Source organism: Cydia splendana, chromosome 11 (assembly GCF_910591565.1).
Source record: "Cydia splendana chromosome 11, ilCydSple1.2, whole genome shotgun sequence".
Lineage (NCBI taxonomy): Eukaryota > Metazoa > Arthropoda > Insecta > Lepidoptera > Tortricidae > Cydia > Cydia splendana.
The window spans coordinates 6580172-6606014 of NC_085970.1; the positions used below are offsets into that span (position 1 = coordinate 6580172).

The 25843-nt window shown below is 38.5% G+C and overlaps 1 protein-coding gene across 1 annotated transcript in view; it reads right to left on the reverse strand.

Moving 5' to 3' along the window:
• LOC134794764 (prostatic acid phosphatase-like) overlaps window positions 1-10415 on the reverse strand; it is a 34697-nt gene extending 24282 nt beyond the window's left edge. Inside the window, exon 1 of the mRNA XM_063766548.1 lies at window positions 10314-10415. The gene's annotated coding sequence lies outside the window, so the exon portion shown is untranslated. The remainder of the gene's footprint in view (window positions 1-10313) is intronic.
• Between the last annotated feature and the right edge of the window lie 15428 nt (window positions 10416-25843).

Genomic DNA, 25843 nt, shown 5'->3' on the forward strand with positions numbered 1-25843 from the left:
TATACTTGTTTATTATTTTAAAACAGTTTAAACATTCCACTGACTTGCACGCGCACTCATTTCGATCCTAGAAATGTATCCGCACGAAACGTTCACTAGGAAACAGGTCAAACCTGCAGAATGCGCACCTGAAGAACCGAAATGTAGGTGTATAGATCCGCTGGCCGAATATTCGGCGGCCGGATAAGGTCACTGTGGGTAAGTCCGTCTACATGGCAAGTCCGTCAACACGTTATAACTTTTGAATTTGAAGGCGTATGCGACTTTGGAGTCCAGTCGATTAACCAGTTTTTCGCGCTAGTTCCGTCACTGTAAAACAGATGGCGCTGTGACAACCAACTTCAGAGCAATCTGCCTCAACAAGTCATTTCGTGTTTTGAACTCGAAGTCATAGTGCGACAGCCGTTCGAAAAAAAAAATTAAAAAATAGTTTTTGAAAAGATTGTGCATCAAAAAGTAACTACGTGGGTAGCATAAAAACCAGTTGTCTTTATTCTATTTTTAAAATATCAGAAATTAGCTTAGTTTCGTAATTATACGTTCCACAATTTATCATATTAAAATTTGACTAAGTTGGAAAGTCCGTCAATTATGTTCAAGGCAAGTCCGTCATATGCCGGACTTTTGTTAAATCAGAGATTACCAACTGTTTGTGCGACTTTAATATTATAACGATTTGATAAGGTATCAAAAAATCCTCCTGACTTTGCGCATGATGTTACTTAATTAAATTTTGATCTCAGTAAATTAAAAGAAACGATTAAAATTCATTTTAAAATTACTATTGATCTTTTATTTCGGAAATCAAAATAATAATTATGTTTAATTATTTTCCAAAAAAGGTTTACCACCCCATTTTGGTAGTATATGCCGACTTGCCTTTGTTTTAGAAAAATGGTGTTTATTTCGAATCTGAACCGTATATTAACAAGTTTAAAATACACTTTTCATTGTCTTGATCCGTTCTTTTTAGGAATTTGACTACGAACATATACACACCCATAGATTGGCTGATATCATAACTAGACGGACTTCCCTTAAACTGCACGGGAAGTCCGTCTACTCGCCGAATTTTTAAAAATGCCATTGTTTTTGCTTAATTTGTGCTTGAAATGATCTGTCACTAAGGCTAAACTATTAATTATTAAATTCTTCATCGTATGCGATTACAAGCAGTAACATAGGTGAATAATTAACGGAACTAGATCACTCCAAAGTAAAAAAAAAAAAGTATGCCGGACTTCGCCACAGTGACCTTACCGGATATTCGGCCGATGGTCAGGCCGAATATCCGGTATCCGGTATCCGGCCAAACAACTATCCGTTGCATCTCTACTGATAATCATGGTCGCGTTTTTATCACTTGTCATGTCATGCGTCACTTTTGCACTTATATACTTGTTAGAAATTGACAGGCATGGTGACAAATGATAAAGAGCCGGCCATCTTAGCCCTTCTGGTCTACATCTGTGTCCGGCTGATATATGTCTGTAAGATGTGTCTGGCAGACAAAAAAAAAATGCATACATTGGTGACATTCGGATGGCAGACACTGGTAAGTATATTATGTCTAATAATAATCATGTTATTGTATTTTATAAGAGCAACGTTCAATCTGATAACTGAAAGGGGTCGTTTCCTGACGTGTACAGCACGTGCTATTAACAAAACAAACAAAATTAGTCCTTAAATCGTCAGTAATAGACCTTATATTTGTATGAATATATTTTGATAAACGGAAAATCAAAACGTAAAATGAACTATAATTCGATGTAATACAGGCTATATTTGAACGAGTATGAAATTAGCACAATGAGATAATCACGTCTTCGTTTTTTATTGATAGCTTAGATCATATTGTTTGTAAACTACTGATTATGACATAGTTACATAATGCATATCAGCAGGGTAATGCATAGTCTAATAAAACATGGTCTTCCATTCCCAGAGTGACACGGGGCTACGTCACAACAACATGGCCGCTATATATAGCGCTATCGCATATTATCATATAGCGCTGTCGCATGATGACGTAAGCCCGTGTCAGTTAGGTGACCTAGAAAAGGCGGGAATGGAGTACCAGGCGGAGTATATTATTATACCATGGGGTAATGCATGAGGCCGAGGTTTAATGCTTACCAAGGACAGTACCGTTGTTAAGAACCAAGAGACTACTACTAATACTACTACTAGTGCCTACGTACAAATCATGGGGTTAGTTGTCAAGCGGACTCCAGGCTCCAATTTCACCACGGTGACAGGTGCGACAATTGTAAAACATCACTGTTGCTGACGTCACAGGCATCCATGGGCTACAGTTACCGCTTACCATCGGGCGGGCCGTATTCCTGTTTGCCACCATCATTGTTTTATTTAAAAAAACTTTATTATATCGGAAAAAAACAGATATTTCTCTTGCTATGTTTATGACAATTGTCACAAGAAACACTACAATTGTCACGAAATTCCGACATATAACTCATTACCTGTCAAGAATTACCTACAATTCTTCTAAATCTTGACAATTGTCAGAAACTTCGCAAAAGAAATATCTGTTTTTTTCCGATATAATAAAGTTTTTTTAAATAATACAATGATGGTGGCAAACAGGAATACGGCCCGCCCGATGGTAAGTGGTAACCGTAGCCCATGGATGCCTGTGACGTCAGCAACAGTGATTTTACAATTTGTCGCACCTGTCACCGTGGTGAAATTGGGGCCAGGCTCCCATGCGCCATGGCCAAATGCTGGGATAACGCGAGGAAGAAAAAGAAGTAGGGATGTCTGTGTTAGTAAACAAGTATAATAGGTACCTATGTTACTGAAGTAAATAAGTGAAGGTCATGCCGCAATGTTACACGCGATACGTGCAAGGTTTGATGCATCCGTTTAGGCCACGGTCAAGTGCAGCAACTTTCAGGTCAATTCGAACGTACCTACACTGATATCAGAAATTGTATCTTATATTATCATCATCATCATCATTCTAGCCTTCAGTCGCCCACTGCTGAGCATAGGTCTCTCTTCGTGTACGCCACTTATCCCGGTCCTGGGCTAGTCTCATCCAAAAGTGCCCCGCGATTTTCCGTATGCCATCCACCTAACGAGCCAACGGACGCCAGGCGCTTTCATCCGAAAGCGGCCACCAATCCGTCAACATTTTGGTCCATAAAGACAAATTATGAATAACCAGAAATGTGATTTAAACTTTCACGATTATTAAACATTTTCAAAGTATACAACGGGACTTAATCGCGTCGAAACGTCGGAGGTAAATCTTAAAACTTAAATACGAGATTAAGTCCCGTTGTATACTTTGAAAACCAGAAATGTAACAATTAAACATACAAATTACTTATTCGAAATTGAATTTAAATTTTAAAATGATTATATTGAGGTAGGTACGTACCTAATGTTATACCTCTTTGTATTTATTTCATTTTTGTATTAATAATTACGTATTAATTAACTCTTCTCGGCTTTATCCATTATAGGTCGTAGAGAATTTTGCAAGAATATTGAACTTGATAATAATCCGGCTTGAACATGACCATATCATAATTTTTATCTGTGTTGTGTTTGTGTGTGTGTGTGTATGTGTGTTTTTGTGTGTGTGTGTGAGAGATTTTTAATGATGTCATTATTGTCATTAAACATATAATATCGCAAGTGTAGTTTTCGATATGGTATGAAAATCTTTCAAATAATTTATTGAAGAAGAAATACGCTCATATTTACTTTAGCGCTCGGAGCAGACATTATTTCCTGTTGATGTTTTTAATTGATTCTTTAATGCCTAATGAGTTAATTTATTAAAATAAAATAAGTATAGAAAGGAATTGGTGGAAAGGCGCCATTAATTTATTACGTAAGACTAGGGACGGGTGGTGGAGGGGGGTGTACCATGTCTTATTTTTTCTTACAAACTCCTTATATTAAACAGGGCGAGGGGTCTGCCTCGCACTTCAATTATCTTTCGGCATAAGCGTCATTCCAGACCTGTGGGTCAAACCATCATCATACCACTAGTTTTGATAGCTATATCGTACCTAAACATACCCGGTTCAAACTGCCTGAAACCAGTTTTAATGAAGTAAGCCGATAATTAACCGATATTGGCCGTAGTTAAAAACCGATTGTGAAGTAGGAAGCGGTTAATTAGGCCGGTTTATAGTTTCATTGTGTTTATTTATTGTATTTTTTTTATTTATCATGTAGCTACTTATGTCTTGCTTAAGTAACGAGGAAATGACATATTTTTCACGGCGCGGCGTGCAGATAAACGGTTAGGTTACCTAATGCCTCCTATTGTAAGAGCGTGTCGAAAATACGTTTTTTAAATTAGTTATTAACCTCTGTAATTCATTGACCGAGCGTTAGCGAAGGTCTCCATTTCAGCTTGGCTTTCGTACGTCCGGATGTTCTCCTCTGTAGGTCGCTTTGCTCAACCGATCCTCGTGAAATTTTTCGAACAGGAGGCCGATTTTTGAAGTTCGACCGCTCGATTTCGTGTATTTCGTTCAATAATATCTCCAGTAACCGGCATTTAAATTCTACTAATAGAATTGAAAACGAGTGGTCAATACCACACGATTCCCAATTTCTATCGCTCGTATTTCAAAAATTAGCATTTCACTGTTTCCACCGATTTTCGAGTGACGAAATCGAGCGCTCGAATTTCAAAAATCGGCCTCCAGGTTCGGCAGTTTGACAATTTTTTTATATCGGTCGTCAAATTCAAGGGACGGATTGAAGACCTCGCGAACCTCAGTGAAAGGGCCTTGGAGTGTCTGAAGAGTGCAAACCTAGCTCAATCTCTAAATTAATATTTAATTTAAATTCATTAAATTGTAATGCCATACGATAAATAAATAAATATATCGGTCGTTTTTGGAAAAATTAAAAATGGCGGATATTAGCATACATGATTTAAGCGCTGGTCTGGACCTGGTCATAGACCCCATGGCGCGCAAGACCATTGTCTGTACTTATGTATTTTTAAATTTTTTAAGCTTATCGCGAGATCTACGGCTCACAGAGCCACTAGTTTTAATCGAATTGAAACCTATGAACCCTCTGTAAGACGATAATACATAACATAAGACATTAATAGGTTAGGTGGTGGCTGGTGGTACTGGTGCTCGACGCGGTCCCAGTACATGTTATCTTGAAACTTAAGTCATTGTCAATATTATAGAGGTGACAGCAGGATGTCTTCTATTGGGCATTAGCATGTCGAGCACTAGTACCACCACCTTAACACGAGTTGTTATCGTTTCCTTTGAATTTCGTGTTATCTAGGTTTCACTGTGCAAGTATGGCTATCTTTGTTTTAATCATGCCTAATTTATTTCAAATGAACTTAATGTACCGTGTCGTAGACTCAGTGATATCGCTCGCTGAACTCGACTATCAACAAGTAAAAGTAAAAATTATACAAAACCCTCAACGCAACAAAACGAATGAACCGATTTTGATAAAACATGTCTCAGAACCACCGCTAGAAAGCTTGCTTTCAAATAAATAAAATCACATCCAAATCGGTTTGCCCGCTAAGGAGCTACGGTGCTACAGACAGACACACACACACACATATAGCGGTCAAACTTAACGCCCCTATTTTTGCATTTGGGGTAAAAACATAATATATTCTTACTTTCAGGGTAATTCTTATTCTTATGCATTTTTTGTGTAACACGTAAGAATAACATGTATTTTTGTGACAATAAGTAAACTCTATATCAATATACTTAGCAATTTACCTCTAGTTTTAGGTCAACCTAAATGTATTTTCCTAAGAGTATTAGAAACATTAAAAAAAATTACGAGTGCGAAATGTCACGGACCGTGTAGTGTGACTTCGCCAGATTTTGTGATATATATTTTTTTAAATATGAAGTGATTTTGCAATAATTTATATCAAATATAAAACACTAATCCTTGTTCTACAACACTGTTTAAAATTTGTATGGATTTATAACGATTTTATATAATTTTAAACAACAAACATTTTGTGATTAGTTTTCGCGTCACCACCGCGCGTGGTAATATAAACATGCGATACTCGGTAGAATATTATCTTTACCACTGGCAGCCCTATTAAAGTTTTTTTAGAACAGCAACACTGTGTTGTTGTCAGGTTTACAAATGGCTGAAGGGAGAAGTTTTGTCGAAAATTATTTAATTGTGTTCATTTGAAAAAACGGTCAACCTTAACGCGTCAACGCCGTGTTAGAGTTTTATAAGTAAGTTGCAGTTTCACGTTATTGTTTGTAACATAAGATATACTTACCTCATACATTGCAGATTAAGCTAATTATTTAACATTTGCAAAATCAAAGGAAATGTTTATGTAATATCGAACATGTTCCAAATTATCACGACCGTGGCCTCAAAAATCTGTCACCGCCACGGACTTTTGAGCCCACGTTCGTGACATATAGACACGTGGTCGTGTCATTCTTAATTCGTTGGATTAATTTAGAGGCGCATGCACTTTTCAGAAATGCATTTTTATTAGCTACAGATCATTTGCTATTATTGCCCGACTGCCAAAGCATAAAAAATATTTTTCGCTTGTATGTATGTATGATGTGTATCGAATTCTTTGTCACGCTCTACAGCCTTTATAGTTTGACGAATTTCAACGTCTGAGCTGTCGTTAGGTTTGTCGTAGTCATAGGAGTGACGTAGGCTATGTTAAAATAACTACTTATATAAATCAAAATAGCCGAGTTGGCCACCAAAATGCCGAAATGTCACGACTGAGGGACACTTTGTCACAACCGTGTTTATGTATTCATTTTATTTACCTTTCCTGAGGGTATTAAGCTTGACCATATGAATCAGAAAATTGCTTTTTGTATGTACTTTTGATATATGTAATAATATGTGAAAACAAAAACGTTTATGAAAAAAAAATTTTTTGGACACTATTTAAGAATCACCATGTCGAGCCTTGGAGGCCTATTACTTTTTATTATGTTTATTTGACTTGGATTTGTTATTGGTATCATCTATCATTGTCAAAAGTGACGTTTCTAGTTGAAGAATACACCTCCTGGGGCCCGTTTCTCAAAAGCTTGTAACTTGTAATACAAATGGAAGTCCCCTTCTAACAAAAGCTGTCAAAAAGTGACATCCGCTTGTATTATATACAAGTTACAAGCTTTTGAGAAACGGGCCCCTGTGCCCTGTTTATCAAAAGCTTTTAACTTATAATACAAGTGGATGTCCCTTTTCACAGCTTTTGTTAGAGTTTGTGTCCCTGCTTGTATTTCTGAGCTTGCAAAGCTGTTAATTGTATTGATACTCGTACCTAACGCTGAAAATTCACTGTCCATTGCTGGTACAGCAAGTAAACATTGACATTGTCATTGTCAGGTGACAATTGTCAAGTGAAATAGGCCCGGGACAGGCGTGGCTCACTACGCGATTTCGTCGCTTTGAGTGAGTCTTCTATACCTAGTACTATTATTTATTCTGTGCCCGGGAGTATTACTACATTATCCTGCTATTTATAACACACGTTTAACTGCAAGTAAAACGCATCAGTGACAATTAAACCTGAAGTTTTCCTTGTATTTTCGTATCATGAAAACCCCTGGGTTCTCCCATATATACTAGTAGGTTTTTACATAAACGTCATCTTATAACTATTCAAAGGAGACCTAGACGGCTTATTATCAAAGCCCGGTTTGACGGGAGAAATTATGTGTCTCAATAGTCAATAGCGCGAGGACACATATTTTATAAGTCGAAGTCGATAAAAAATCTAGTATTAAACTGGATTGGGCATGAGTGGTGGGGATAACTGACAGAACGGGATAGTCTTATGTATCTTTCAGTAGGAGTAGCAGCGAAAGCGCTATTATTATTTGTCCTAGTCACAGTCTCACATAGTTTTTGTTCCCCACCGTTAATTTTGTATGGATTATGGTGGGCAACAAATAAATTCGACCAATCATAGTGTCGCATTGCGTATGTTTTGTCCCTCACGGAGGCACGCGTATACCACTTCTATCCTTCTATGACTGTACCACTGTTATGAAATTCGGAAATATTATAGTTGTACACAAATTTAAGATGAACTGTTTGTATTTTTTAATATTTTATATAATTTTCATAATAACAAATTTTATTTTATTCTAAATTTTCCGATTTTAAACTCCATCGACTTAATCGATATAATCGAATAAAATCGATTTCAGCCAACTAAAGGATCATTTAAATCTACTGTGGCAAATCTAAATAATTCATAGTGTTGATGAATTACTTCTGCACTTCCTATGGATGTCGATAGAATAGTTGATATTCAATTAAGCACTCGATATTTAATTAAGCACTATGAAAAGTGCATTTTTGCTCCCGTCAAACGGGGCTTTGCTTATCATATGTAATAAGGAGCATTGTTGCCGACGCAATGTCAAACTTCCTTTTTTTTATGATTTAGGAATTTCAGAAACACACGAATTTCTAGTTTTTTGAACCTCCTTGTCACATTTGGCAAACCCCTCCCCCCTGGTGTGACGTCACATTTTTTCAAAGAGATCGGCAAATATTTATTTAATATTTTATCAAAATATTTTTGACAAAAGAAATATTAGTCATTTTATAAACCAAAACTGTTTGGGACAGAAAATTAAACGAATAAAAACGATTATTTTTCTAAACACTTGTTTTTTAATAAAATTAATTATTTTTGTTACTAATGAAGTTAAAGTGACGTCACAAAGTTTGTGACTCCCCCTCCCCCTTTGTCACAACATGTCACATTTTCTTGACCCCTCCCTCCCCCTAAACGTGTGATGTAATTAATGGATGACCCCAATCGCCTGATGATAAGCAATTACCGGTGCCCATGGACAGGACACCTGCAACACCAGGGGGGTTGCAAATACGATGGCGGCATTTAAGATGAGAGAACGTTCTTTTGTTGGTCGTATCTCGCTAAAAGTGACCACGGCGTCCAGTACATAGGTATATTTATAAGGTTATTTTAATTAAATAACTAGATTTGCGTGCTAATAGTTTTGCCAAGGCAGTATTCAACGTAATCTATTCGGTTCCAGTTATTTAAAACCGAACTGCAGCGTGACATATTTTAATTATAATTTGTGACGCTCCACTTGTCTTAAGTACCTTGTGGGGGTTGGCGCTTACTCGTACGTCACGTAGCTCTGTATTAGTATAGGTTTGTAAGAACTATTATAAATCCGTGGTATAGGTGCGTTCTTAATAACAGAGTAAGCGCCGACCGCCATAAGGTCCCTTTACCGGGTAACGTCACATTTGTTGAATGTGAGCGGCACTTGGTATTTAAGGTGATCGACTGTCGGCCGTGAAACAGGCTCGAACCAAATCGAAAAGTAATATTTTAGTAAAGCAGCAATATTATACTGGTTGTTTATTATTACTATTAGTATACAACATATTAGTATAGCGGTGGTGGCCGAGTGGATATGACGTCCGACTTTCAATCCGGAGGTCGCGGGTTCAAATCCTGGCTCGTACCAATGAGTTTTTCGGAACTTATGTACGAAATATCATTTGATATTTACCACTAGCTTTTCGGTGAAGGAAAACATCGTGAGGAAACCTGCATACATCTGCGAAGAAATTTAAAGGTGTATGTGAAGTCCCCAATCCGCATTGGGCTAGCGTGGGGACTTATAGCCCAAGCCCTCTCGCGCATGAGAGGAGGCCTGTGCCCAGCAGTGGGACGTATATAGGCTGAAATGATGAAATGATGATACAACAATACTTCTACAGTTTATTAAATTAATGTTTTTTTTTTTACTTGTATACTACCGAAATAAACATTTTTAACGTAGGTAATCTACTCATGTCTACGTTATTATTAAGTAATTATTCCTTCATTTAATTAAGGAGATCTTTACGTATTTATTAGTAAAAAATAAGGACTAGATTAATTTAGCGCTGTTTTTTTAATGTAATTTAATTTAATAATGCAGAAGGCGGTAATTTTGGACACGGCGCGTATATTACGTCGTTTCCTCACTCTGCGGCCCTGACCACCGGCAGCTTGGGCCCTGCCCCGCTGCCGGCTGCACCCTAGGTTAGGTTTTTTATAGTGTTTATATGTATTTTTTATTGTATTTTAATTATATAAATAGTTATAAACAACCAAAATTAAGAAGAAAAATAAATAAAGAATTTAATAACAAAATTTTCGGTGGGTACCTACATTGTTAAGAGTGTTTACTAATTCTACACATACAAATTTCGCCAGGTAAAAAGGTATACAAAATGCCGTGATGGTATTTCGTAATATCTAAATTAAAAATACGTACCTTAACTTAAAAATGCACTATAACAAACTAAATAAATAAATAAAATTATCACTATACTAATAATTGATTAGTTCACAACGAGTACCGGAGTAATACTGAACGAATAGCTGCGCGAGCGCGCCTTAGTCGTCACGGACTGCTTATAATAGATTCTGCATTATGAAGCGTTTAAAAATGGGCTGGCTAAGATCTCTTTATGACGGACGGACGCACGGACAACTAAGTAATTTAACGGGCCCACTGATTAATAGTCCGCCGGATGGTATCTGCCTGTCAGTTGCTCGGAACTGTCAACTTTTTGTTCTAACTGACAGGCTGATTCCGTCCGGCGGACTGTTAATCAGTGGGCCCCTGTTCCGTTTTAGGGTTCCGTACCCAAAGGGTAAACACGGGACCCTATTACTAAGACTCCACTGTCCGTCTGTCTGTCACCAGGCTGTATCTCATGAACCGTGCTAGACAGTTGCAATTTTCACAGAAGATGTATTTTTGTTGCCGCTATAACAACAACTTACTAAAAAGTACGGAACCCAGTGGGCGAGTCCGACTCTCACTTATCCGGTTTTTTTCCTTTGAGGCACGGAACCCTAAAAACAATGAAAGGTTGATAGAAAAGAAGGATACGTCCTACATACAATACAATGTCCGTTTTAGGTGTAGGTTTGTGAATTGGAGCATTTCACCATCAGCTCTCTATTGTTTCGTTTCCCAGTAGGTACCCTTACCACGAGTTTGCTACGGCCGTTTATGAAAGCGACAATATATGTAGGTATGTATTAACTCTTTCTTGCACAGAACACAAATAAGGTAATAAAGAATAGGCAGAATAATGGCGAACTTCCCCTTTTACGGGATCTCTTACAGTTAACCTTTAAGTAGATGAGAGTTGATGAAGAACTTAATTTCGCTCGTAATAGTTGTAATTTTTGTCGTTAATCCTTGGCTCTGTAATAGGCTTTACTAATTATGTAATTTACTTTTAATGTGTTTCTGAAATATATTCACTGGAAGTTTAGTTACACTACCTACTTAGCGCCATTCCGCCTCTTGCACCATCCTAAGTGAATTCCTAACTAATCCGGGGTTAACCGGTTCTGCCTGGAGTTACCATGGTTACCAGTACAATTTGACACTGAGTTAACGGTTTAAACGGTTAACCCCGAGTTAGTGGGATGGTGCAACGTTTGCGTAGCGTTTAGCAGAAGCGAATTTTGCTATATGGGGGTTTTCGGGGGCGAAAAATCGATCTAGCTAGGTCTTATCTCTGGGAAAACGCGCATTTTTGAGTTTTTATACGTTTTCCGATTAAAGCTCGGTCTCCCAGATAATTTAGCCTTAAAACAGCTTTTGAACTTTTGCATTTTGCAGCTGTGAGATTCGCATTGCTACGGCTGCGGTAAACTCGTGGTAAGGGTTTGGTAAAGTCTCGATTCTGAATATCCCTCTTCTATCCGATGTTCCCATATTCACGGCCGAATAATTTCGGATAAAGTAATTGTCGAATGTGGTACGTTTTTAATTAACTTCCTTGGAAAAGGGCAGACATGTTCTTTAGGGTGTGAATGTGGTACTTAGCTCACTGGGTACTTATCGACTGATTATCGTAAGTATATAAAAAAAATGACATTTTACACAAATGGGGTTAGCAACTGTCAAAGGTTTGCATAGATGGCGCCATCATAGCTTGCCCCTTTTTCTATGAGATTTGGCTTAAAGGGCTGGCATCCAGGGTATTAAAAAAACAAAAATTTGACACAATTCTAGGGATTTACAGGGCAAGCTATGATGGCGCCATCTGGTAAAAACTTCCACCGGCCAACCCCATTGACTAAGCCCCAGAGTAAGCGCAAGAAGGCTTGTGTGATGGGTATTCAGACAACGATATATATAATATATAAAGATGTACTTAAATACATAGAAAACACCCAGGCTCAGCAAAAAATATCTGTGCTCATCACACAAATAAATGCTACCTTTAAACATACAATTATGCTAGACAAAGGCCTCAAGATTGCTATTCATAGTTTTTGGCAACCGCTCAAAAAATGCGCTACGATTTTTCAAAAACTCTGCTGGCTGAACCTAGTGCACATCATAATTTTCCTCGCGTTATCCCGGCATTTTGCCACGGCTCATGGGAGCCTGGGGTCCGCTTGACAACTAATCCCGAGAATTGGCTTCGGCACAAGTTTTTACAAAAGCGACTGCCATCTGACCTTCCAACCCAGAGGGTAAACTAGGTTTTATTGGGATTAGTCTGGTTTCCTCACGATGTTTTTCTCCACCGAAAAGCGACTGGTGAATATCAAATGATATTTCGTACATAAGTACATAAGTTCCGAAAAACTCATTGGTACGAGCCGGGGTTTGAACCCGCGACCTCCGGATTGAAAGTCGCACGCGCTTACCGCTAGATCACCAGCGCATAAAGGGGCCCACTGATTAACAGTCCGCCGGACGGTAACGGCCTGTCAGTTAGAACAAAATTTTGACAGTTCCTAACAACTGACAGGCCGATACCGTCCGGCGGACTGTTAATCAGTGGGCCCCTTACGCACATTAATGTTTATTAAAATCCTTGCGAAACGAGCGAGTCCGCACATCGCACCGCAAGTTCTCGATTTGCGGAAGTGTGTTGTAACTTTGCCCTAGTTCAGAACATGTTAATGTTAAGAGCCAAGATTCCGTGGTTTTAGGTAGATAAGTACTTATTCCAATTAAATTCCTAAGCTTGGTAAAGGGGTATTTGGTCTGAATTGATAAGCGCTGGTGGTAAAATATTATTTGATATTTGCCAGTTGCTTTTCGGTGAAGGAAAACATCGTGAGGAAACCGGACTAATCCCAATAAGGCCTAGTTTCCCGTCTGGGTTGGAAGGTCAGATGGCAGTCGCTTTCGTAAAAACTAGTGCCTACGTTATACGGATGCCTACGGATTATTTTATTTATTTTTTATTTTAATCTTTATTGCACAATACATGAAGGTACAAATGGCGGACTTAATGCCTTAAGGCATTCTCTACCAGTCAACCAATGGGTCAAACCAGAAAGATTAAGTAGGTGCAGTGTCTTTAAAGTATTATTATATTAGTAGGGATTAGTTGTCAAGCGGACCCCAGGATCCCATGAGCCGTGGCAAAATGCCGGGATAACGCGAAGAAGGTCTGAATTGACTAACGGAGTTTGTAAAAAATAGCCGGGTCGAGTCGGACGAGCATTTCCACTCGGAAAGCGACTTTTGTAATTACGTAAGCAGCTAAGCACTCACACCTGAGGAACCACTCAGCGCATAAGATGACACTCAACTCGTAAGCAATTCGCCCGCACAATGCATCTACCTATACCTAGTATTACCTAGGCGAATTATAAATTCCAATAACAAAAGATGTTCTTTTTGTTCCATACATGGTGGGTCATTAACAACCTACTTATATAAATAGTCAGTTTAAAAAGAAACATTAGCGGCTCGATTTGAACTTTAGGATACGTCAATTAATAGATCTAGAAACGATATGGATTAGATATGTCAGTGTCAAATGTGACATTTCTTCAAACAAAAACGTCACATTTGACACTGACACATCTAATTCATATCGTTTCTAGATCTATTTATTGACGTATCTTAAAGTTCGAATCGGGCAGTTGGGCATTGTATATGTATCCATGTCTGTTGAATGGAGCATAAGTGCAGTAGAATTAGTCTAATTAGAGCAATTTATTGTTGTCTGTGTGTATGAGCCGCCATTAAGTAATTATGAAAGCATAGAAATAAATTAAAAGTGGAATAATTCACTATGTCGGGGTTTAGTATGGGGTTTTTTTTTTAGTTTAGGGGCGGCGCATAGTGATGGTGAAATTTCTAATATGACTTGGAACTCCGCTAGCCGTTTAAGAAGTGTAACACTCGTACGGTAGATGTCGCTAGGGTGCTTCCCTGATGGTGGAGATATTCGCAGTCTTGGATGTAGTCTCGGAAGCTCAGATGGCAGAGCGTGGACTAGTGATCCAGTGTCGTGGGTTCTAGTCTTACTGAGACAGTGAATTTTTCCACTTTTAATTTATTTGTAAGCTTTATAGCATCCTTTGCAGACGTTTCTGCTTAATACAAAATTAATTTGAGCATAATGGAATTTGCCCTACTTAAAATACCACCTTTTTCTGCCTAGTAAGAAATTACAACGCGGCGACTTTAATGTTAATATTTTGGAAAATTGAACAATAAGTTGTAGATTGTTGATCTTTTCAAATCTTGTAATCTCAACCACATGTTTATGGAGCCTATTCCAGTGACTACTACTAGTGCCACCTGGGGGCTGATTTTTTAATTTCGATCGCTCGATCTCGTGTGGCTCACTCCAATATATCTCAACTACTATAGGCATTTAAATTCCATAAAATTGAGAACGCGTAGTCCACACCATACCGCTAGATTCCCCATTTCTATTGCTCGTATTTCAAAAATATCAATTCGGCGTTTTTTCACACAGAATTCTAAAATCGAGCGCTCGAAATTCTAAAATCGGCACTCTGTATAGATAATATTTTCATTGATATTCTACCTATTATTAAAAATGTAATCAGCAATTTAGAATCAGCCAATTAATGCATGGTATTTGAGACATTAAGGAAAAATACCTTGAGAAGACTAGGTATCGGTGACCGGTTAATTCTTCTTCTTCTTCTTAGTCGGTACACTCTTGCCAGAGTGGTCGTGGTCATCATTGTGAATCTCGATGAGTGATGATCTTGCTAATACGGCGCCATTCGTCGCGGACTGCAGCTTTCCGGGTACACAGAGATGAAGTAAACAAAATTTAAAATTTATTGGTATCACTTGTTTAATTCTGACTCCGTAGTTACAGTTACATAAGGTTGCAATTTATTAATTTAAATTTATGCAATTGCATAACCAGGCGGCGTTGCGGTACTGATATTATACTCTGTATCTTTAGGTACTTACTTAACTAAAAGTAAACAAATAATTTGTACATTTTCGGGTAGTTATAACATTTATTGATTAACCAACCATATACAAAACATCTGGATCTGTCACTGAACGACCTGACTTTAACTTACATTATTATTTGATCATGTAATGTTTCATCTACCCTCAACTGGCTTGAGAAGCCATTTGAGGGTAGGTTTTGTTTACTCTTTTCTAAATACCCTCAAACCAATAACCTCAGAGCGTGTGGAACGAATTAAACAAAGTTAAGTTCAGGCGCTACCCTTTGTGTCTTCCAATATGAGTCCTATTAATAATGTATTAGCTTAATATATGTAAAACGGTATTTTCCTAACTCAACGGAAAATACATGCATTTTTTGTCCCAAATTGGGATTTTGTGTTTATTCCGCCCAGAATGAGGTAAATTTTATCAAAATCTGACGAAAATAAATCTGACGAAAAAAATCTGACGAAAAAAAAAATCGGCCCAAATGGGCTCAAGTCACTAATGTTCGTGGTGTCTCCCCAGAACACATTGCGAATGTAACCGTAGCCAAGTTCACATGCAAACGGATATTGTTTTGCGATGGAATCGTTCCCCGAATCTAGGCCGACGCCTCCTTGGCGTTTATTAACATATAAACATTCTGACTTGAATGTTAGGGGTTTTAGATGAAAGCATAGAGAAATATAGTACTTAAGAATAGAGTGCTCACTCCATACATCGGTTTTGATACTAAATACGACTATTATTTTCGCAGTCGACATCTAGCATCGAGTAGCGGAATTATCAGTACTCCTACTTGATACTAGAATTCTCTAGTGTCTCGACTCACGAAAATTGTATTGAACAGAAATTTACAACTAATATTAAAAGCAGAAGGGGTTGAAAATAGACTTCCAGTTAATCCGGTTATAATATTAGCTATAAATTGTTGAGGATTAGAGTTTTCGTTCGCCGAGACATCTATTGTCAACTAACAGTACCAGGCGTGGCTCACTCCGCGATTTCGTCGCTTTGCTACAGGTAGCTAAAAGTACATCCGTTCTACACCAATTTTGGTGGCTAGCCATAAGCCGTGCGTGGCGCTGTCGCCACCTAGCGGCTATATCTGTCCTGATCGTAACAGACGCGTTTTGTTAGAGAGTGTGTCTTCTGTACCTAGTACTATTATTTATTCTGTGACAGTACTGATAAATTCCGCTACACGACGCTAGACTCCGACTACGAAATAACGCGCGTTTTGATAAGAAAACTGATGTATGGAGTTACCACTCTTTCTTTACTTATATTACTCTATGCCCGAATCTAGACCCGCCACCTTGGCGTTTATTAACATATATGTAAACAATTCTGACTTGAATGTTAGGGATTTTAGATGAAAGATAAAGGTGGACTGGGCTATAACCGCGAAAATCGCGCAAATTGCGGGCATCTTTCTCTGTCACTCTTATTACGCCTTCATTGGAGTAAAAGAGAAAGATCCCCGCAATTTGCGAATTTCGGTTTTTGCAGTAGCTCATCTGGAGTGCGAGCGAGACATCATTTTATACAAGCATAGGTTGCTTTAAGCTATATATCCATATAAGATCAATACGGGTAAGTGCGGATAAGATAAGATAAATGGCAAATGTATGAACTCGTAATAAACACTAATCAATGTGTAAACAGGCCCAAACATGAAGGCTAGCTACAATAATTAACCCACAGCCACACTTATCTGTATTGACCTTAATAAGTACGATAAGTTTTTTTTTGTCAAGACGGCCGACTCTCAAATTACTGGTGAGGGGTCTCTCTTAGGGCATCAAAACGGCGTTCCTCCGTTGAATCTTCTATTAAGGATGACTCACGTTAGACCAGGCCGTGTCCGGGCCGGAGCTTCCGGCGCTTACTTTTCTATGACATGACAGGCGATCACGTGATGCATTCCATAGAAAACGATCCGCCGGAAGCTCCGGCCCGGATACGGCCCGGTCTAACGTGCGCCATCCTTTACTTCGGTTCATGAAATACAAGCTGAAGGGAAGAAATATGGACAGACGGACGGACAGTTGAGGATTAGTAGGATTTGTTATCAATGGCACGAAACCCTTAAAACAATAGTTTCCCTATTAGTTTCGGACCAGGAAATACATTGTTTACTATATAAACTGCTGAAACATTGTTTTAGACATAGACAGAATTTTTTTATCAAGTTACTGGATGGCCCTGGATGATTTTTTTTAAGAATATTTTTCTTACTTATACATCTTTTACAAAATGACGTTAAATTTAAAACTACAATCATTCATCTGAAATATAATCAATAATATGCACTTAATTTGTTTTTTCAAGTTAGGTATTTCTGGGACTAAAAACATTTTTAACTACGCGTTCCTTCCCTCCCCTTCAAAACTTATGAAATACAATATTATGTGAAATTTTATATTAAAGGAAAAAATGGGAAAATTTACGCTTCAGGCTGGACTTGAACCCGCAACCTCCACAAAAAAATAAAAAATTGGTTCAATATTATGTGAACTAAAAGATCGATATCCCCTCCCATTCTCTTGAAAACGCGACGAATATGCAATATTATGATAACGAAATTATTTACCGTACCGACGCTCTGACGACACTCCTCGGTACGGAGTGAAACATGTCGAGCGTTTCTCGACTTAAAATACGTGAGTGACCCGTTTTTAATATACTACTTAATATGTCTGTGAACGTTTGTCCAACACACACTTGACGTTTTTCTTTTTGCCCAACCGTGCAATGATCTTTTGTAAGGCCCGAAATGAGGCCAACCTAGCCATTTCCAACACTAATATGTAGGCTTTGTTCCCTAGTGCAGCCTTTTAGTATTTTCCAAACAATACCAGTTGTTCCCTAAGCTTAATGAAGCTTTCTTGTTATAGGCTTTCTTGTAAGTTTCTGCCTGCGGGGAATATTAAAAGTTCTCGCTAGGAAGCTTTGGTTAAAGAAAATAAATGTACTGGAATCTGGAATGCTTGGTAATAAAAAATAAAAACTAAGGTAACCGTAAAATTTAACCAACATATATCGTGTATACTGTATACACGATATATGTTGGTTAAATATAGCAGTTAATTATAAGACTGTTTTGATAATGCTATCTATATATTTAAGTAGTTTACATTTCATGGTTTAAATTTTGATTTTTAAGAAATTCTGTGAACTACCAACCAAATCGAATATGATCTACAGATACGTACCATCGATATAGATTTTTTTGCGGAATTATTCGTCGGAATATTTGATTAACTATACCTACTAATCGACGCTTATTCACCTACAGTTTAAGCTCTTTGTTGAACCGTGCCAATAACATATATTAACTCTATTTTCAACTCCTTCTGTGCTTTTAATATTAGTTGTAAATTGTTGTTCAATACAATTTTCGTGATTTGCGACACTAGAGATTTCTATTATCAAGTAGCGGTACTGATAATTCCGCTACTCGATGCTAGATGTCGACTGCGAAAATAATAGTCGTTTTGGTGCCAAAACTGATGTATGGAGTGAGCACTCTGTTCTTACTATATTTCTTTATGGCTCCGGCCCGGACACGGCCCGGTTTAACGTGAGTCATCCTTAACTTCATTAAAACGTGTAACTACAATTTTGCGTTAGCCCTCTCTTAAAGTACCTACCAAGCCCAACGAGGTGAACAAAAACTTACCCCTCAAAAACACTCAGGAAACATCTTCAGAACTTTTTCAGTTATTCTGCAATATCGATGTTCTTTATCCCCTACCTGACTCCGTCAAGCGGGTTGCCAGCGCATTTGGGTGTCAAATTATCGTACCGATAAAAAAAAATGGGTCGCCTATTATCAAGAAAGGTGCCTACTAAGTTAGGTACTAAGTACTTGTAAAATTAAATATATTGAGAACGGGTCACTCATGCATTTTAAGTCGAGAAACGCTCGACATGTTTCACTCCGTACCGAGGATTGTCATCAGGACGTGAGAGAGCTTTCGACTTAAAATACGTGAGTGACCCGTTCTCAATATATTTAATATGTCTGTGTCTCACGGAAGTATTGTTATTAAAATTACTTGCAAAATACGCTTGTATGTATGTCCAAGACGACCTCCACACCTTCAAGAAAATAGCGTACCTACCATCTTAAAGGCCGACAACGCACTTACACCGCCTCTGGCGTTGCGGGTGTCCATGGGCGCCGGTAATCACTTACCATCAGGTGATTCGTCTGCTCTTTTGCCTCCTATTATCATAAAAAATGTATATTTACGAAAACACAATTTTCATCTAAATCTACTAATTTTTAAATTTGACCATTTTTGTGATAGTTCCAAACGGTTTAGAGGAAATTTTGGTATTTTCATACCATTGCCTTACTCCTAAGGAGCCATATATACCCTTAAAGTGCCAACTGTAGCTCTATTTCCACTTATTTCTGAGTGAAAGTTTGATATTCTGCTTCAAATACTAGAATTTTTGGGTGGCGTCCATGGCTGACATTATCGTACTTTTGCGTACGATAATGTCGTACATCCTACCGGAGTGTAAATTATCGTACATGTGCGATAATAATCGTACACCTGGCAACCCTTGCCTTCAAGTTGTCTCAAACTCTTGGAACAATCATCATTCTCGCATTCGGCTGAGGTATTTCGAAAAATCGCCTATTTTCTTAGGAAAGTTTGATTGCTTTGCGACTGTTAGGTTTTATCAACCGAGTGACAATATTGAATCTTTATAGGTAATTCCATATTTTGTTTTGACAGCTTGTGTGAGCGTAAATCTTGTCCTACTTAATATTTATTACGAAACGTGCTATTTTCGTCAACTTTCTATGATTTGAAAGAGTTTTTTAACAGAAAGGGTGAGGTATGGCTGTTATTAGTACCTACTGTTTAAGGTAAGTTTTTAGGGTTCCGTACCCAAAGGGTAAAAACGGCACCCTATTACTAAGACTCCGCTGTCCGTCCGTCCGCCCGCCCGTCCGTCCGTCCGTCTGTCACCAGGCTGTATCTCATGAACCGTGATAGGCAGTTGAAATTTTCACAGATGATGTATTTCTGTTGCCGCTATAACAACAAATACTTAAAAGTACGGAACCCTCGGTTGGCGAGTCCGACTCGCACTGGTTCGGTTTTTTTAATCCATCATATATAATACCCACACCCAACAACGGCAACAAGTTTCTCAACCAAACAGCATTTTTAAGTAACAAATCTGAAGACTACACTTAATATTATCAATATATTCTCAGCGCCAGAATCCCTGTTGGCTTTCCTGTGATATAGGCTAAACGGCGACTATGTTGAGTTTATGCCAATATACAGGATGTTTGGACCCGGGTATGTCCTTAAACTACGTCCAAGTCCGGTGGATGGGCAGCAGTACGGTAAATTATACAGCGATCGCCAACCCGCCTGCCAAGCGTGGCAATAATGGCATTTACCCCCCAGTATGATAAGCATAACCACACCGCGGCCCCGAGTTTCCGGCGACTCCCGGTGCTCTGGCTATGGTAGCGGTCAGGGCATTGGCGGAGTCTGGGTTGCTAAGAATCTCCGGCAAAGATCCGGCTTCTGGGGGAGGCCTATGTCCAGCAGTGGACGTCTTTCGGCTGATATGATGATGATGATGATGACAGGGTGTATTAGTATAAAATTTATTAAACCGGTCACTCACGTTTTTTATTGTTCGACACGTTTTGCTCCACAACGAGCAGCTTCAACAGGAGCTATATTCGTAGGCGGACTGACGAAGAGCGTCTTCAAGCGTCTGCTAGACAGTCGCCGACAAACCTCAGACAGGCGTGGCTCGCTCCGCGATTTCGTCGCGTCGCTACAAGTACATGCGGTCCACACCAATGTTGGTGTCTAGCAGTAGTAATTGCCGCGCACCGCTACGGAACGGACGTCTGCTCCGCTTGCGCCACCTTGCGGTCATATCTGTCGTAAAGACGCGTTTTGTTAGAGTGTATCCTCTGTATCTAGTACTATTATTTATTCTGTGCCTGAGATGGCGTGACCTTGTGGGTCATCGTGAAGGCCTTCTCAGTTTTCGATTTTCGTGTTTCGCGGTAGGCCCTCAGATTAGAGATTTAATAGTGTTAAATTTGATCTGTATAATAATCCAATGTTATTATGGAATAATATTAACATCAATAAATTGCTCTGATAATTAGATTAAGATTAATTACGTTTCATAAGAGCTTGTTGCTAGGCCTACATGAATAAAGCAGTGTTGCCAGATTAAATCTGAAATATTCAGTAGAAATAAAATCGGTTTAGCAGTAGATAGGGGAAAAAAGCAGTAGATTTAAAAAGTGATGTCTGCAATAGGTAAAATTGAAAAAAAAAATTTGATTCTCTGACCTGACACCAACGTCCCATAGAAAATTTGTTTTTTTTTCCATTTTCTGCTAACAAACTGGGTGTGATTGAGTATAGCTGGCAAATCAAATTGTCAGTAACAGTAAAATGAAGAGTATCATTCTGTCTCTTACTTCTGTTATTATAATTAATAAATGAGCAAAAGTTTTTTTTCTACTCATCATCCGCTTGCCTTTATCCCATTCATTTGGCGTCGGCGCAGCATGTTTCTTTCTTCCATACGTCTCTCTCGCCCGTCATCTCATCATTCACTTGCGTTCGTTTCATATCATCTCTCACACAGTCCATCCACCGTTTCCTCGGTTTTCCTCTCCCGTTACTTCCCTCCACATTCATTCATAATACCTTTCTCGTCACATGACTTTCATCCCTCCCCATCATATGCCCATAAGACGCTAGGCGATTCGCTCTTACTTTTTCTACTACTATGGGTGCAACTTTCAGGCTTCCTCTTATATACTCATTCCTTATCCTATCCATTCTTGTCACACCCCACATCCATCTTAACCTTCTCATTTCCGCTACATGCAATCCTATCTCATCCGTCACCTTTAGGGCCCAACACTCTGATCCATACATGACGACAGGTCTTATGATGGTTTTATAAATTTTACCCTTCAATAGAAGAGGCATACGAGCGTCACAAATGGTTCCCGTGACCTGTCGCCATTTCATCCATCCTGTGCTAATCCGGTTTTTCACGTCACGGTCAATATCGCCATCTCACTGAACCAGCTAAGCGAACCGAGGTACTTGAAGTCGGAGCAGACCGGCAACTTAACGCCATCGAGTTCCGTGGCAGCGAAACTGCCGGAGAGACCGAGACCGCCGAAATCGCAGAACATATGTTCAGTTTTAGATCTACTGATCTTCAGGCCAACATTCTCCAGTTTTCGCCGCCATTTCTCAAGTCTGCTCTGTACCTCGAGTCCGTCTTCACCCACAAGCACAATATCATTAGCGAAAAGCATACACTAGGGAGCATCCTCCTGTATGTCCGAAGTTTTTTTTTCTACTATTACTATACCATTCATTTGCCAGGCTATAGTGGCGACGACGCCGACCAATACTATAAAAAAATACCAATCTACCTACCTAACACAGATATAGTAAAATGAAGCCTAATCACACTATAGATAAAAAATAACCGCGGTTTCAGAAAACTTCGTAAAGGCTAGACGACACGATACGACGGTATAAAGTAACTAGATGATCCGGTCACGACGAATAATCATTCGTTTTCGAAAAATCAGTAGCTCAGCAGCAAAAAGCAGTAGAACAGTAGATATTTTTAAAATCAGATAGATCTACTGCTTAATCAGTAGATCTGGCAACACTGGAATAAAGTATATTTTGAGTTGAGTTGAGTTGAATACACAATCTAGAGGATCTTGCTAGCGAATTAAATATTAGGTGAATTATTGGGCCATTTACGTAGTACTCATATGCTAATATATTCAAACCGCATTTGAATGCGGTTGAGGAAACAAACTTATAGCAAACAACCAGAAATTACCAAAATTATCAAAATGTAAAAATTTATCGTTGAAATTGCGCCTTGCGTTTGATTGATGAATTGCGTTGAAATTAGACGTTTGAATTGGAACCCCTTTTATAGATGCTATTAGTACTTACATAGGTAATTGAAATGTCGAAAATGATTTACGTGTAGCAACAAAGAAAAATAAATTAAAGTAATATATAAATGAACGAATGTCACCAATAACATACATTTTACATGGAAAACTGCAAAGAAATAAAAAGAAAAATATAACTAGATGACAACAGGCGGTCATATCGCTAAAAAAGCTTAAAATACTGCTTCGAATTTTAACATCATCCTGTATAACGGGCTATTGCAGACTATTCCGCACCGTTAGGTATTACGTGGAGATCTATTTTCCTTCAATATACTCACATTACCCTGCCGAGCTCCCTGAAGTTACACTTCTAGTGATGGGACACTGTCATGTACTTACAGGAAATGTCGATATCGATGAGACCGACTCGTTAAATTTTTTAATACTACGTCTATGGCAAATAAGCATACGGCCCGCCTGATGGTAAGCAGTCACCGTAGCCTTTGGACGCTTTCAATTCTACAGGTGTTACATGCGCGTTGCCCCGTTTAATTTTTTATCTACTACGTCTAGGGCAAATAAGCATACGGCTCGCCTGTTGGTAAGCAGTCACCGTAACCTATGGACGCTTGCAACTCCAGAGGTGTTACATGCGCGTTGCCGGGATAAAATAACAACAAGAAATATTTGATCCACCAATATAGGTATTTTTCATGTGTATTTCCTTATTTACGCGATTATGTCCCGTTTTAGTTACCTATAATGTGTTAGTATAAATCGTGAAAATAATTAAGTATGTTATTCATGTTTTTATGCGTATTAAGGCAGAGCAAGACACCTCTAGCCCGTAGTTTCAGAAAATAGAACATTACAAAATTTACCTTCCGTTTATCGACACAGCTGCGTCCCTGGCGCACCTGTGCAGAGCAATCTCCCTATTTACGATCTGATGCAGACTCCATTGAATCGATAGTCGCCTGAATTAATATCGATTACGTGCACAACACTACGCCATTATGCACTAAAGTTGACGTTTTGACTAAATGCAGTGTGATTTGTGTAAAATGGCCTGCTGGCGTTTGATGGATGGCATTATTCACGTGATAAAATAAACGTCACTTTTTAACACGCGGGTTTGAAAGAGACAGCGCCTGTCATTATCACGCTGATAATGATGATGATAAAGAGACAAGTGCGATCATCATATCCACGCAGAGGATAATGGACGTCGGACGACCGCTTCTGTTTATTTGCAGATGGCGGTATCGGTGCGAAAAAAACCGTCCAAGGACTCGCGCATGAAGGGTTCCGTACCATTACGCAAAAAACGGCAAAACATCGTATGGGAGCTGGGAGCCCCACTTAAATACATCATCTGTGAAAATTTCAAGCCTAGCTATCACGGTTCATGAGATACAGCCTGGTGACAGACAGACAGACGGACAGCGAAGTCTTAGTAATAGAGGGTACCGTTTTTAAGGAACCCTAAAAATAATACTAATTTCAAAATCTTGCAGTCATTATGCAGTGACTTCAACTCTCGTGTCGCCTATAGGTACTTACTGTTTTCAAAAATCCTTGTGCGTTCTTATTAAGCGTCTATAGGCTAGGATTTGCTTGTTTGCTTGTTTGCGGTTTTTGGAGTTTTTCAATTGTTTATAAGCGAAAACATAAGAGTGGCTATTATAAAATACCTAATTCCAAACGTATTTGCTTTGTTTGAATAATTCTAAAATTAATGTTTTGTATATTTTAACCCTCGATACTTAATACTGGAAAACAGTAAACGATTTCAGTCATTTATATTTTTACTGGAAAATTTAGCTTCCCTTAAAAATTCTAGATATTCTGATACAGTTTTTCGTACAATGAAAAATGCCTGCTGGTTGTGTGGATATGGATAATAAATTCATTCCCATTGAATTCATATTCGATCATTGAAAAATGCGTCCCACTCTCACACTTGTGCTGTTCGTGAAGAGAGTAGGATAGAAAACTTTACCTGTATTGGTAATTCATATACAATATCAATTCGCTTTTAGCGGTGCGTGAGTGGAACTAACGTAACTACATATTGATATTGTGCTGTTACCCCAGTGCAGAATTCCATAACGGAATATAGAGTAAACAAAGGCATAGTAGACTCATGTAACTTTTAAATGATGTTTTTATTTTGAAATAAAGTATTTGCGATTGTCAGAGTTGATCATTATAACACAGGTTAATCTTGAATATAGGTATAATATATACCAAACAATGAAACTCGATATAATGTTTTTCTATACGATTCGGCCCATTTACCGATGTAATGAATACCGTAAAACGGGGTGAGTAGGTTTCGCGGGGAGAGGTGGGTTATGAATGGGGAGAGAAGGTTTGAGAGGGGGGTGAGAAGGGATTTTAAGGCTACTGCTACAAAAATAATGTATTCCAATTTAAAATGGAGCTATAGTAATACCAAAGACATATGTAACTTCGTATAAGACGAATAAAGTCTAAGGAAAAAACGTGCCTCGGAATTCAAGTAAAAGTCATTCTCGAATAGATGGCGCACACACCTTTAGCCTATCCTCGGCTAGATGGCGTGACGACATCGTTTCATATTTAACAATTTTAACACATA